This window comes from Drosophila serrata, unplaced genomic scaffold, assembly GCF_035046125.1.
Source record: "Drosophila serrata isolate PLE 108 unplaced genomic scaffold, ASM3504612v1 contig_36, whole genome shotgun sequence".
Classification (NCBI taxonomy): domain Eukaryota; kingdom Metazoa; phylum Arthropoda; class Insecta; order Diptera; family Drosophilidae; genus Drosophila; species Drosophila serrata.
The window spans coordinates 312,998-327,125 of record NW_028256934.1 but is presented as its reverse complement, the minus strand read 5'-3'; the positions used below and the strand labels follow the sequence as shown (position 1 = coordinate 327,125).

General features: G+C 36.2%; 1 pseudogene across 2 annotated transcripts in view; it reads left to right on the top strand.

Moving 5' to 3' along the window:
* Positions 1 to 14,128, top strand: part of LOC110187077 (protein sidekick pseudogene) — a 77,039-nt pseudogene that overhangs the window by 33,535 nt on the left and 29,376 nt on the right. Inside the window, exon 2 of one of the 2 annotated variants that reach the window (XR_015272170.1) lies at positions 12,227 to 12,412. The exons of the other annotated variant lie outside the window; for it this stretch is intronic. The product of XR_015272170.1 is annotated as a protein sidekick pseudogene, transcript variant X1 (transcript). The remainder of the gene's footprint in view (positions 1 to 12,226; positions 12,413 to 14,128) is intronic. 2 annotated transcript variants of the gene reach the window in all.

Here is a 14,128-nt window from a genome sequence, read left to right as displayed (position 1 = left end):
CAACAGGACGAAAAACAGGACGCCCGCAGGCAATTCAACTTGTTGTCTTCTATTTTCCCCTCGGTTTTTCTTTTTCTTTCTCATTTTTTGCTTTTCTTTTTCTTCTTCTTCCATTTCCCCCCTCATAATTTTCCCTTTTGTTTAGGCTAGCGAAATTTATTTGTTGTCTAGAGAGAAAAAGAAAAGTGGGAGTGACCCATGCATAAATTTTACAATAAAAAGGAAAGCCCAAGAATTAGGTGAAAATGTGGGATGTACATTGTTAATATATATAAGATATATTTTATTTATGTATTGTTAAGTTTTTTTTATTTTATTGAAATGTATTTTTTGTTGTATTTTGATATATTTTCTGTCAGTTGAATACCTGCGTCAGGTCATCGTCATTTTGGGGGTCAAGGTCGCGGGTCTGGCTCTATGTAGGCCCCACATGCGACCCGCTGAGATTAATCGTTTTACGATTCCCAATTTGGGGCCAAAAAAAAAAACAAAACAAAAACATATCATTCATTCTCGAGTGTCAAAAAGACTGCAAATCCAGCAGATGTTGCCCGGCCAAAAAGTTGTGCGTTCTCATAAATTCTGCAACTCATTCCCTTTTTGGAAAATAATAAATAAAATATATATATATAAAATAAGAAAGTAAATTATATATATATAAATATATTCCCCTGATTTTCGCACAGACAAAATGTCATCGGGTGAAATCTTAATGCAGATTTCAGACAAATTTCAGTCAAAGTAAAAACTCAAATAAATTCCCCAATTCCCACACTCTTCCTTGTTTTTCTGCTGTTTTATTTTTCTGGTTTGACGAACACGCACCACAACGCACACCACACACCCCACACCAGGCACACACACACTCTAAATTATACAACCCACCAAGTCAGAGTCACAGTCATGAGCGACACATGTGAAGTGGCAGAGTGTCATGCACCCAGTAAATCCAAACAGTGGCGGGTCCTTAAGGGATTCCAGGGGTTACAGTTACCCAGGAGAATTATTTTTTAAGTTTTATGAATAAAATTGATTAAGAAATTAGGGAAATATTAAACAAGATGATGGTTTATTGAGGATTTACTTAGGTATTTATGTTTTAGTAAAAGAAACTTCTTACAAAGAATTAAATCTAGGCACTTACTTTTGAAAAATATATCTTAATATATATATTATTTATATTGAAAGTTTAATCACTTTATCCCCCTTAATCCTTAACCTTTCCCAACCCAACCCTCTAAGAGCACGTTTTAAATATAAATTCATATAAATGCTGTCCTGGCTCACATGTACTCACCCTTGGTTTGGGGTTTTTTTTTTTTTATGTGTGTTTGTTTGCGTGCTAAATTTTATTTGACTTTGCATGACTTTCGAGTGTCTTTGAACCGCCGCAGCTCCTGCCGCCCTTCCTCGAATAATCCTGCAAGGAGTTGCAAATCAATTGCGTATCGATCTGCTGGGAGGGGAATTCGAGGGGCACCCAGCGCCCTCCAAGGAAAAGTTCTTAAAGGAGTTCTTTCTTTCACATTTTTATACATTTACTTTTTTGGGAAATCCATTTATTTTGTGGGAAATTCAAATTAACCCATTACTTGTTTGGGTTTTCCTTCTTAAGTATTTGCTTAAATTTTGAATTAAAACCTAGAGGATAGTTTATTTTTGTTTCTGTTGATTAATTTCTAATATATACTTTATTCTTTTCCATACCCTTATACCCTTACAGATTCAAATTCGATCACTAGGAATTAATACAATATAAATTGTATATGTTTATTTTAAAAAAACAATAAAGTAATGCCTGCTATCATTTCATTCACAGTTTTGCAGTTTCCTATATTTTTAACAATCGTAAGCTATATGATATAGTAGTCCGATTTGTATAAAATTTTACAAAAAAATCTAGATTAATATGTAATGGTTACGTATCGAATTTGATGAAAATCTGTTGAAAACTGAAAAATTTATAATTTGTTTTCTTAAAATTTTCCGATCGTTTCTATGGCATATTTATATATATATATATATAGTCCACCGATTCGCCATGCTCCGACTTATATACTAGTAAAATTATATAGGAGAATAACTCCATAGTTTCTTTGTAATAGCTCCAAATCAAATCTCACACACCTGTGCTTATGATTCCCAACTAGTTTTAACATCCCCGGAACGAAGTGACTGCTGGTGGCCACGTTTCAGAAATGTGTTGTGTTTAAAAAGTTGCAAGTCATTGTTTACTAGTTTTCAAAGTTAGTAGGTGATCATACATACTTACTGGTCATAGATACTTACTGGTCATAGTTACTTAATGTTAATTGATACTTACTGATCATAGTTACTTTCTGGTAATAGTTAATTGCTGGTCATAGATACTTAGTGTTCAGAGCAACGTAATGTTCATAGAAACTTACTGATCATAGTTAATTACTGGTCATAGATAATTACTGGTCAATGTTAATTACTGATCATATTTCTATAAATCGTCCGATTGTTCCTATGGCAGCTATATATAAGTATATATATAGTGCAACGATTCGCCATGCTCCGACTTATATACTAGTAAAATTATATAGGAGAATAACTCCATAGTTTCTTTGTAATAGCTCCAAATCAAATCTCGCACATCTGTGCATATGATTCCCAACTGGTTCTCACCTCCCCGGAACGAAGTGACTGCTGCCGGCCACGTATCAGATATGTGTTGTGTTACAAAAGTTGCAAGTCATTGTTTACTAGTTTTCAAGGTAAGTAACTGATAAATTATTCTAACTGACTGAAATTATAATACTCTGCAAGGGTAATTCTGTTGTAATAATTTTTATAGAATTAATTAAGCTTGCTTTGGGTGTTAAGACCCTTATATAATGACTCTTTTAATGCCTTCTTTTTCTGTTGTTGAGGGCATCTAGCGAACTGGAAACCCGATTAAAATGGCTTTGGGGGTATATTCAGCGATTTAAACACTTTTGCCGGCTTTTCACCACCAAGAAAATCTGTAAATCTGGCCACAAATCACTGGACGCCCAGCATCTGCTGACAGTCTGAAGCGGCAATTGGAAATTCCTTTGGGCCATAAAAACTTGACTCGCTCGCTGGCCCCTCCGCTTCGCTTTGGGCCATTAAAACTCGGTCTGGCCAAGAACCGATTAGGCAAATCGCTCACACACAAACACACTCCCACATACAGCGAGAGGAAAGTGCTGGAAAAGCTATATGGAAAACACATTGCAAGCTTGTTGCGGTCAGGGTGTCGCTCTTGAATGGCGTTTAATTAGCAATATGTTATATTAATTGGTATAATTCCCATGGTTCGACCATGTTGTCAGCCTTTTTTTTACTCGTTTTTTGCCGCTTTTCCTTGGCTTTCCCTTGGCTGGGCAGCCCTTTCTTTGATTTATGCTTGGCTTGGCAGGAGCAAAAACCTAATTCAAATTAATGTTGCGACTTGAAAAGTGTACTTATTCATTTGAAACTTTTTTGTGTATAAAAAATAATACTTAAAATCTATTTAAATTGATATATTTATGAAAAATTCGTTTAAATTCGTTTAAAATAATGTTCTTTGATTTTATATTGAGCTTTATTACGATTTCATGGCATACGTGGCGTATACGTAATATGTAACCCAACTTGGTGGCATTACGTATACGCACCGTGGCCCTTTAAAGGGTATCCTTTGGCTGCCTTTGTTTTTGGGTGTGGCTACTTGTTGACATGTTGAGCATTTTTGGCCACACTTGAGGAATTTTGCAAGGACAACCACAGCAATCCTTTTTACGTCCTCGTCCCTGTTCTCCCCGCCACATTATCATATTTTCATTAAGCAAAAAGCAATTGAACTGGACCAGGAAAAACCCTAAAGGAAAACCAGCAAAACCAGCTACATAGATAACCAAATTGGGAAAAGTGAACAACGGATGGTGGTTTGGTGAAAAGCGAACAGGGGGAAAATGTGAGACAAATTAAGTTTGAGTTTTAATTGAAAAGGTGAAAACCAAAAACCAAAGCAAATCCTTGTTAGTTCTAGCTAATTATTAGTATTGTATATGAGATATATAAGGAGATATTTTCTAGGGTTTCTCTAGAAATTTCAATTGGGAAATTGCTGAACGTCCGAGGGAGTGTAACGTGAAAACTGGGGGGAAAACTTTTTTAGCTGCTACTCTGTCGTATCATCATCGTCTCGCCCTCTTGTAAATGTTTTGGTTATTCTTTTGTTTTTTATTTTGCAGTTTTGTTTTGTTTTTTTTTGTTTTTTACTTTTGTGTTGGGGGGGTGGGGGAAAAGTTTGTTAATTATTTTACAGCGCCTGCGGAAATTTACCTAGAGCGTCCTTGGTCCTCTATACACTTGATATATTGCCTTACCTATGTATATAAAGATGATGAATATGCGCTGCGCTTTTGTTTATGTTTTGTGAGCCGTGCAAAGACATAACTACCTTCGCTTTTTCGCCTTTCGCCTTTCGCCGCTTTTCCTTTGCCTTTCTCCAGCTTTTCTCCCGCTTTTCTCCCTCTTTTCTCCCGCTTGCACGTTGCTTTGTCTGTGACCCTTCTTCGTCCTGTCATCTGTCTCTCATTTTCCCAGGTCGTTTGTCATGTGTCGCTTTCCCTTGCACATATATATATATATATACATATACATATGTACATATGGCATACATGCAAATGAGGTTCTCGCCAAAGGTCAAAGGTCCTGGGGGATGCTGGGAATCTGAACTTTGCCCTCAAAATCCAGATACATCTTTTGGGATATTCACACCTTTGGTTAAGGTGGTTTAATAAAGGTCATTGCAAGGGCTACTAATTGATGGTTAATTTAGATAGTGTACATGTACGTTGGCATTTAGGTTAGCAGCTTTCTGATTGTAACTGGAGAAACCCACCCGAAATCTACCTAGGAGTCCGAGAAATCAACCTAAGAGACCTATTTATAAAAACCCCTCTCGGAAACGCAGTTAAAACCTACCAAGAAGCTATCAGAAATCAACCCAAAACTCTTTTAAAACCCATAAACTTACCTAAACCAACCAACGGAAACCCAAAAAAGCCTACTAGATTTAATTTATTAAGAAAACCCATTGGAAACTCAACCAAAACACACCAGAAATCGACTCAATTTGATCTGGAAGTCGATTTTTGAATAGTTTATAACTAAGCCAAAAATTCATTAATTTCAATTCGGAAAGCGGCAGTATGCTAATTTTTAGCAGGTTAATAAAACTACATACTCCATTTAAAAAGTGAATTTTTTGCCGATTTTTGCAAATTTTCATGATGTAACCCCTTTCCTTTTTTCCGAAAAATGGGAAATTTCTGAAAAAGTTTTTTTTCGGCCGGATAAAGCTAGAAAGAAAGCCCTGTAGATGCTGATCAAGAATATATATGATTTATAGGGTCGGAAATGACTCCTTCACTTTCTTTTAAGCTTCTGACTGAAGGCCCATTACCATTTTTGTACCGATATTAACAATATTTTTATATGCAATTTTTCGACAAATCAAATTTTAAAAATCTCATAACTAAGCCAAAAACGCATTAAATTCAATTCGGAAAGCGGCAGTATGCTAATTTTTAGCAGGTTAATAAAACTGCATACCCCATTTAAAATGTGCATTTTTGGCCGATTTTTGCAAATTTTCATTTTAAATTTTTGAAAAAATGTCGAAAAATAATTTTTTCCCCCAGACATGCCTAGATCGATTCCCCTGTTGATGGTGATCAATAATATATATGATTTATAGGGTCGAAAATGATTCCTTCACTGCGTAACAAGCTTCTGACTGAAATGATAATAACCTTTGTGTAATTTTAAGATATTACAGTTAAATATTAAATAAATAAAATCATATTTTCGGTTTCATAGCAGCCTCAGAAATATGTACAAACATATAACTATTTTTAATATTATTATATGAGAATGAGATTGTAGGAAATTTATGAAATTAATTTCTTAGCCCTCTAACTTTAAGCTATAAATTATTAAATAGACTGGAAGGGAGGGAGGAGAGTGAAGCTTCGCCATGGAGGGGGAAAACCTATTCAAGAATTTTCTTTCCTTCTTTCCATATTTTCCTTCCTTTTGGCAGACACGCCAATGAGGCAATGACAGGCAAACTCAAACCCAAAACTCACTGGGCGGTGAACTCAATTAAATGAAAATTGAATGTTATCAGTGAGTGCACACACACACAGAGCACGAAGAAGCCACACCTGATGTTGTGCCAAACACACACACACAGGAAAAGGCAAAAAAAAAAATTATGAAATATGGCCAAGAAATTGAAATTTATGTCCCTCACTTTTACATTATGCCAATGGCACGCCAAGTGTGGAGTAAAAAATAAAACATTTTGAGAGGATTTCACAGCTGATCGCATTGTGATCCCATTTTCCTCGGGGAAAACACATTTTGTTTTTCCCCACTTGTTTTTCCCCGTGAGTCCTCCTCCTACCTCTACATACATTGTTGATGACGATTCAATTGGTCTGCTGGCGCAGCTTAGCAAATTGAGACGATGAAGCACAAAGCACGAAGCACATAGCACAAAGCATAAAGCACAAAGCACAAAGCATGAGCAGCATATGCCGCATATTCATAAGGCCATTTTAATTTGCTTTCTTATCGATTTTAAGCACCAAAGGATATATATAGCAGGCACAAGGAAGTTAAAGTTGAAGTTGAGAGTGAAAATGGTATTTTTCCTTTAGGTTTTCTTGAAAATGCAAGATATTTCTGCTTTTGCTATATTTTCCTTCATTATTTAGTTAAGAAAGGTGCTTTGCTTTACATTCTAATTTAAGATTAAAAATCCTTGAAAGAAGTACGTATTTTTCAAGGATTTTCTTTGTTATGTTATAATGGAAACCTAAGCACTTTTATAAACTAAATAATTCTGGAAGTAACTGCATTAAAGTTTTAAACAAGATATCAACTAAGCAACATTGCCTCATTAATGGATACTTTTTGAGTCGAAAAAACAATGCTCAAGTATACTTGCTTTTTGGTTGTGTATTGCAGGCTTTTATCCTTTTTGCCGGCACACACAGCAGAGCACATCTACACACACCTTTGGTACTTTAGTTAAAAAAAAATTCCAACAAAGGGGCCTGTGCATGTGGGCGTGGCAACTGCTGATAAGCAGAGCAAAATCAGAGCAAAAGCAGAGCAGAGTGGAGGAAAAAACGCAGAAAAGGGGCTGCACAGGAAATGCAAATCCTTTCGTCCTTGCTTTTGGATATTTCCGCAATAATTCCAGAAGTGGACACACACGCACATGCATAAACATTTCCACCAACTGAAAATCCCTCAAAGCATGCTTTAAGCTGCCTTTTCTTTTTATGAAATAAATATATACATATCAAAATATAATATGCGAAATGCAAATAAAGACAACCTGCTCGCATTTGAAAGGATTGTGTGTGTTTTGTGTGCTTGTTTATATCTATTTGAATCGATCGGATGACAGGCGGAGGTGAGCTTAACACCACAATTTATGCAGGTGCCACAAGGGGTTAAGGAACAGAGACTTTCTTTCAATTCGAAAATCGTTTGTAAGTTCATTTTTAGCAGGTTAATAAAACTGCCTATGTTTGCATTGCATTTTAACTATGTACTCCTTGCTGGGATTTATTTATAAACAACAAAAAAACTAGTTCCGATCAGGTGTTTCTTGGGCGACACACCGGACGTTGCAGTCCCCGAGTCCCCATTGTTGTCAAAATAAACTTCCGGCTTTAAATTTCAATTGCCTTGGTATAGGTGGAAAGAAAAATTGCTGCCGGTTGCCCCAATACCTTCCTCTGACATTAATTGGCCCAAAAAATTAATTAGCCCCTCTCCAGAGATAATGGTAATGTGAAACTAATCATTAATTTATTACAAAGTAATTCCTTGACGTATAATAATTGAAATTAGCTGGATCTAAACATGTACAAAAATGGATTACTCTTGTTCAGAGTCGCTTGAGCTGGGCCAGAACCAGCTAAGAGCCACGGCCTGCTTTGATTGATATTCTCCAATTTTCCCAACATTTTCCCAGGCCTCGGGTGCCACAATGGAACATTATAATGCCGGTTTCGCGTTATCCACGCCCAGAGGTGCAAGTGTCCAAGTTGAAGCTACGTCACCGGAAGGGGTTACCAGTTGTGGCAACTCTAAATGTTACAAATAACCCCAATTCTCGCCAAATGAATCTACAAATGGAGTGGTGTCGTGATGTAGCTCGAACTTGTCTGAATATTCAAATGGATCGGTGTCCCGAACGCAATCCACAACTGAATATTCAAATGGATCGATGTCCTCATGCATCTCAAACTTGTCCATCTTCCCCTGTACCAACGAATGTGATCCCGCAGAAAGTTGTCCATATTGAAGAGCCATTTTACAGGCCTCGACGTATACCAAAGGAAGCTCAAATTGGCTTGAGGCCTGCTCAAAGTGATCGAGATAATTATGTCCGAAGGAACTTGGTGCAGCAGCAGGTGGGACAGGTAACAGGTGGACCCAGTATCCAGTTTTTGAAGCAGGGAGCCAGAACCACAAAACGTGGTGTCACCGGCCGTAAGCGTAGAATCAAGTCGGTTCCTAATGCGCCGTAATAACCAGCATTCCAGGCACTCGGGAACGGAAAGTTCGTCCAATAAGACAAATCCAAGGCTAAAAAGAAAGACAAAGAAAAGGGCGGTTTTAAAACAAATACCAGGACTTAAGTGGGGAAAAAATACAACCGACCAAAAAGGGCAAGGTCAAGAAGCGTTCTGGAACGCAATCAATGGAGGATGTTAATCAAAGCAGACATTAAACAGAATATGCAGTTTTATCAACCTGCTAAAAATGAACTTACCAACATTACGAACTTACTTGATTCTGGGCTTAAGGCAGGGACACCACGTTTTGTTGATCTGGCTCACGGCTTCAATAACTGGGTACTGGGTCTAACCTGTTAACTTGCTGCTGCACCAAGTTCCTTCGGGCCTAATTATCTGGACCATTTTGAGTAGGCCCAGAGCTCAAGCCAATCTGGACTTCCTTCAGTACACGAAGAGGCATGTAAAGTGGACCATGAATTGGGACATCTTGCTGCTGCATCACATTCGTTTGGACAGCCGGAGATGGACAAGTTTGAAGACACCGATCCATTTGAATTTGAAGTTTGAGCTGCATCAAGAATCCGATCCACTTGTACATTCATTGGTGGCTGGCTAGAATCGGGATCATTTGCACCATTTGGATTTCCACAATTGGAAACCCTTCGGCGACGTGTATTCAACTTGGACACTTGGACATCAGGACGTAGATAACGTTTCACGGGCATGTTAATGCTCCTTTGGGGCACCCGAGGCCTGGGAAACTTTTTGGTACGTTGGGCAAAATGAAACCTTTGTAATCAAGTAAATGATTAGTTTTGCATGGTTTCCTACGATGGTAACTTTTCATTTCCTAGGCCGATTTTCCGATTTTGGTTTCAATTGCAAAAAATTGAAAGAACGGCCTTGAGCTGGAGCTGGTCAAGATTGAACTGCATCAAGACACTTGAATATTCATTTGTGGATTGCGAGGATTACCATCTGGACAAGTTTGAACTGCATTAGGATCCACTTAAATATTTATTTGTGGCCCAAAAACCAGCAAGGCCAAGAAGTGCTGTGGGTGGGGTCAGTCAATCGGAGAATGTCAATCAAAAAAGAACGTGGCTCTTACCGTGGTTCTGGCCCATCTCAAGCGACACTGAACAAAAGTAAATAATTTTTGAATAATTTTAGATCCTGCTAATTTCGAACTGTGTGAAACATTACACGTCAAGCAGTTACTTTGTAATCAAGTCAATGATTAGTCTCACATGGGATCCTGAGATCGAAACATTTCCTAAGTCAATGAGTTACCTTTCTATGTCCGATTTGGTTTAAATTGCATAATATTGAAAAAAAGAAAAGGGTTACATCATTAAAATGTTCAAAAATCGCCCAAATATTCACGTTTCAAATGGAGTATGCAGTTTTATTACCCTGCTAAAAATTAACATACTGCCGCTTTCCGAATTGAAATGAATGCTTTATTTTTATCTTTGAAAAACTTTTCTATGCCTTAAAAAAAGATCATATTAAAATATTGATTTAAAGCCCTGGAAATTTGCATACTTGAGGCCTTCCATCTATGCATATGTATATACCAATCTCTATCTATCCATGTATCTATCTGTACCCATATTTATTCCTTTTAATATTTCTATTTATTTGTATTTATTTTGAATAATATTTTTTAAGCAGCTCCATGTTATCTTTAGTTCTATTTATACTTCTTTGCAAAACTCCGCCGCCTGACCCATTAAGAAACACCTGTGAATGCCAAGGGATATATGCTAAATATATATACATATATTTTTTAAAGGCAGGTATGGTAATGAGACTCACCTCACACCCCACCTGGTCGCACTTTCTCACTTGCGTTTATTTTTTTATCCTTCTTCCCAGCTCTTTATTAGCTCCGCCTACTTTTTGATTTACTGCAGTGCCACAAAAGTCGCTGTGCTATGCATATTTTTTGTATTCCCTTTATTTTACGTGGCAACCATAAAAAATGTTTGTCTAAAAGGAATAAAATTGAAGGCAGTTCAGAAGAGACAACTTCGGAATACCCTTTAAAAAATACAGAACTTTAAACGGACTTGCAGGAACTTTAAACTCTAAAAAAGTATATATGTTTCAGTCTTTACTTTTAGTTTGAATAATTTAATATTTAAACTATATTTTCTGAATTTTTTAAATTTAAATTAAACATATTTTGATAGAAAAGAAACATATCCTTGCTCCTTGTTTCTTTTTCGGGACTAAATTGCTGCTGTTGCCTGTCGTCTCTGGTGCTGTTGATAGGTTATGTTTTTGGTCCTTGTGCTGGTCCTAGGTCCTTTTTTGGCTTTTGGGCGCATTTTAATTTGCATTTTTTACAATTTCCCAAACAATCTTTTATATACATTTTTATGCATTTTATATTCTCGTTATTATTGTTCCATCGTTGCCGCTGTCGTTGTCGTTTCAGTTATTTGCTTCATTTTCCTGCCACTTTATTTGCGATGCATGTGTATTATTTGCCTCCAGGACCTGTCGTGTCCTTTATTCTTTCTCTCCCCCTCACTCTCTCTCTCTCTTTCTCTCTCTCTCTCTCTCTTTATTTTTTATGGGAGCTTTCTGGCAATCCACAAGTAAAGGATTAAGTTCAATTTGCGATAAAAGGATACTTCCAATAGAAACTTAAAGACTAAAGTATTTTTGAAATGCTATGAAATTAAATGAAATATAAAAAATATTAAAATAAAATGTTATAAAAATTATAATAATTTAAATAATATAAGTAAGTAACATTCTTATTATTCCTATTTTTGTTTTAAATCCTTGACCTGTATTTCTTGACTTAGTGTTAAACCTTAAGGTACTTACTAAAAGCTTATTATAATCATAACAATATCTATTAACCTTGTGAAAAAATAAGAAATATAACTGACATTATCTGCAATTTATGAAAATTCTTGACCCAAAACCACGCCTCGGTCTTAAATCCTCAACTTAAGTGGCCAGTCATAAATGCAAATACAAATGCCCAAAGGACATGCAATCAAGTTTATTCGAAAGATTAAGAGTAATAGTGTTAGCTGACATGCCAACCTCCCAGACTCCTCTGTCCTTTAAATTCATAAACAAAAGGCACAGACTTCATCCAGACTATGCAAATGGAATCGTTTTAGGGCCGTGCACTAAACTTTATTCGAGAGATTAAAAGTAATATCGAGGAGAATGGAAAATGTCCAAAGATTTCTCTCACTCTTTCTCCCACCAATATTTGCCGTAGATTTTGGTCTGAGATAAATGGCTAATCCGGCGATAAATATTCATTTTTATGTGTTTGGTTTGGTTCCATTTGATGGAAGGATTCGGCAGGATAAAAGGGGTTTTAATGGTCGCCACAGGTCCTGCCTGCCCCTTTCCCTTTCTGCGCAAGGAAAAGCACTTGGCAAATGTTTGTAATTGCATTTTAAGTGGAAATTGCTTTCGGGACTTTTGGCAAGGCTTCTTGTTATCGCCAAATGGAAAAAAAATAAAGAAAACCCTGGCCATATATACCTATGTATATTTAATTCACATTGTTACCCATTTTTGCCATTTATTTCCCTCAAAAAAAAAGAGAGCAAGCGAATGCTTACCAAGTTCTTTCTGTCCTTCTTATTTTTTTCCAGTTGATGCAATTTCCTTTCCGGAAAATTCGCAACACAGATCGATTAAAGCTGCGGCGCCGCCGTTAACTGTTAATTAAAGCGACTTTTCCGCGGTCGCAAGCCGCCATCAACGACCATAGAGGAAAATTCGTGAAAATTTGTACTCTGTGCTCCGAGCATTGCTCGGTTGAAGACCATTTCTTGGAGGTATTTATACATATAATGATGGGGAAAATTTCCATATTATATAGCTACGAACATAGTGCGTTTAATATTATATCTACAAGTATTGAAATAATTCGAATTTAAAGTTCAATTATTGATAGACTGATTGAAATTCGATTACGAGGAATTAATACAATATAAATTATATATATTTATGTTAAAAAACAATAAAGTACTGCCTGCTTTCGAGTCATTCACAGTTTTGCATTTTCCTATATTTACAACAATCGTAAGCTATATGATATAGTAGTCCGATTTTCACAAAATTTTACACAAAAATCTAAATTAATATGCAATGGCTACATATGAAATATAATGAAAATCTGTTGAAAACTGAAAAAGTTATATGTTTTCTTACAATATTCCGATCGTTCCTATGGCATATATATATATACATATATAGTCCACCGATTCGCCATGCTCCGACTTATATACTAGTAAAATTATAAAGAAGAATAACTCCATAGTTTCAGTGAAATTGCTTGATCTTTGTTCCAAAACAAATTTCGCACATCTGTGCATATGATTCCCAACTGGTTCTAACATCCCCGGAACGAAGTGACTGCTGCCGGCCACGTCTCAGATATGTGTTGTGTTACAAAAGTTGCAAGTCATTGTTTACTAGTGTTCAAAGTTAGCAACTGATCATACATACTTACTGGTCATAGATACTTAGTGATCAGAGTTAATTACTGATCATAGATATTTACTGTTCAGAGTTGCTTCTGGTCATAGATAATTACTGTTCAGAAATACTTAATGTTCAGAGTTACTTACTGCTCATAGTTAATTACTGGTCAAAGTTAATTACTGATCATAGTTCTATAAATCGTCCGATTGTTCCTATGGCAGCTATATATATATGTATATATATATATAGTCCACCGATTTGCCATGCTCCGACTTATATATTAGTAAAATTTTAAAGAACAACTCCATAGTTTCATTGAAATAGCTCCAAAACAAATCTCGTAAATCTGAGCTTATGATTCCCAACTGGTTCTCACCTCCCCGGAACGAAGTGATTGCTGCCGGCCACGTTTCGGATATGTGTTATGTTTAAAAAGTTGCAAGTCATTGTTTACTAGTGTTCAAAGTTGGTAAGTGATAATCCATACTTACTGATCGTTGTTACTTATTGATCATAGTAACTAAATGTTCATTGATACTTAATGTTCATTAATACTTACTGGTCATAGATACTTACTGCTCATATTTACTTACTGCTCATAGTTAATTGCTGATCATAGTTATTTTTTTTCTTAAAATTTTCCGATCGTTCCTATGGCAGCTATATATATGTATGTATATATATAGTCCACCGATTTGCCATGCTCCGACTTATATATTAGTAAAATTATAAAGAACAACTCCATAGTTTCATTGAAATTGCTTGATCTTTATTCCAAAACAAATCTCGCACCTCTGTGCATATGATTCCCAACTGGTTCTAACATCCCCGGAACGAAGTGTCTTCTGCCGGCCACGTCTCAGATATGTGTTATGTTTAAAAAGTTGCAAGTCATTGTTTACTAGTGTTTAAAGTTAGTAACTGATCATACATAATTACTGGTTATAGGTACTTATAGATCATAGCTACTTACTGGTCATAGCTACTTTATGTTCATTGATACTTACTGTTCAGAGTTAATCACTGCTCATAGTTACTTACTTACTTATTAAATAGTTAAATGATTC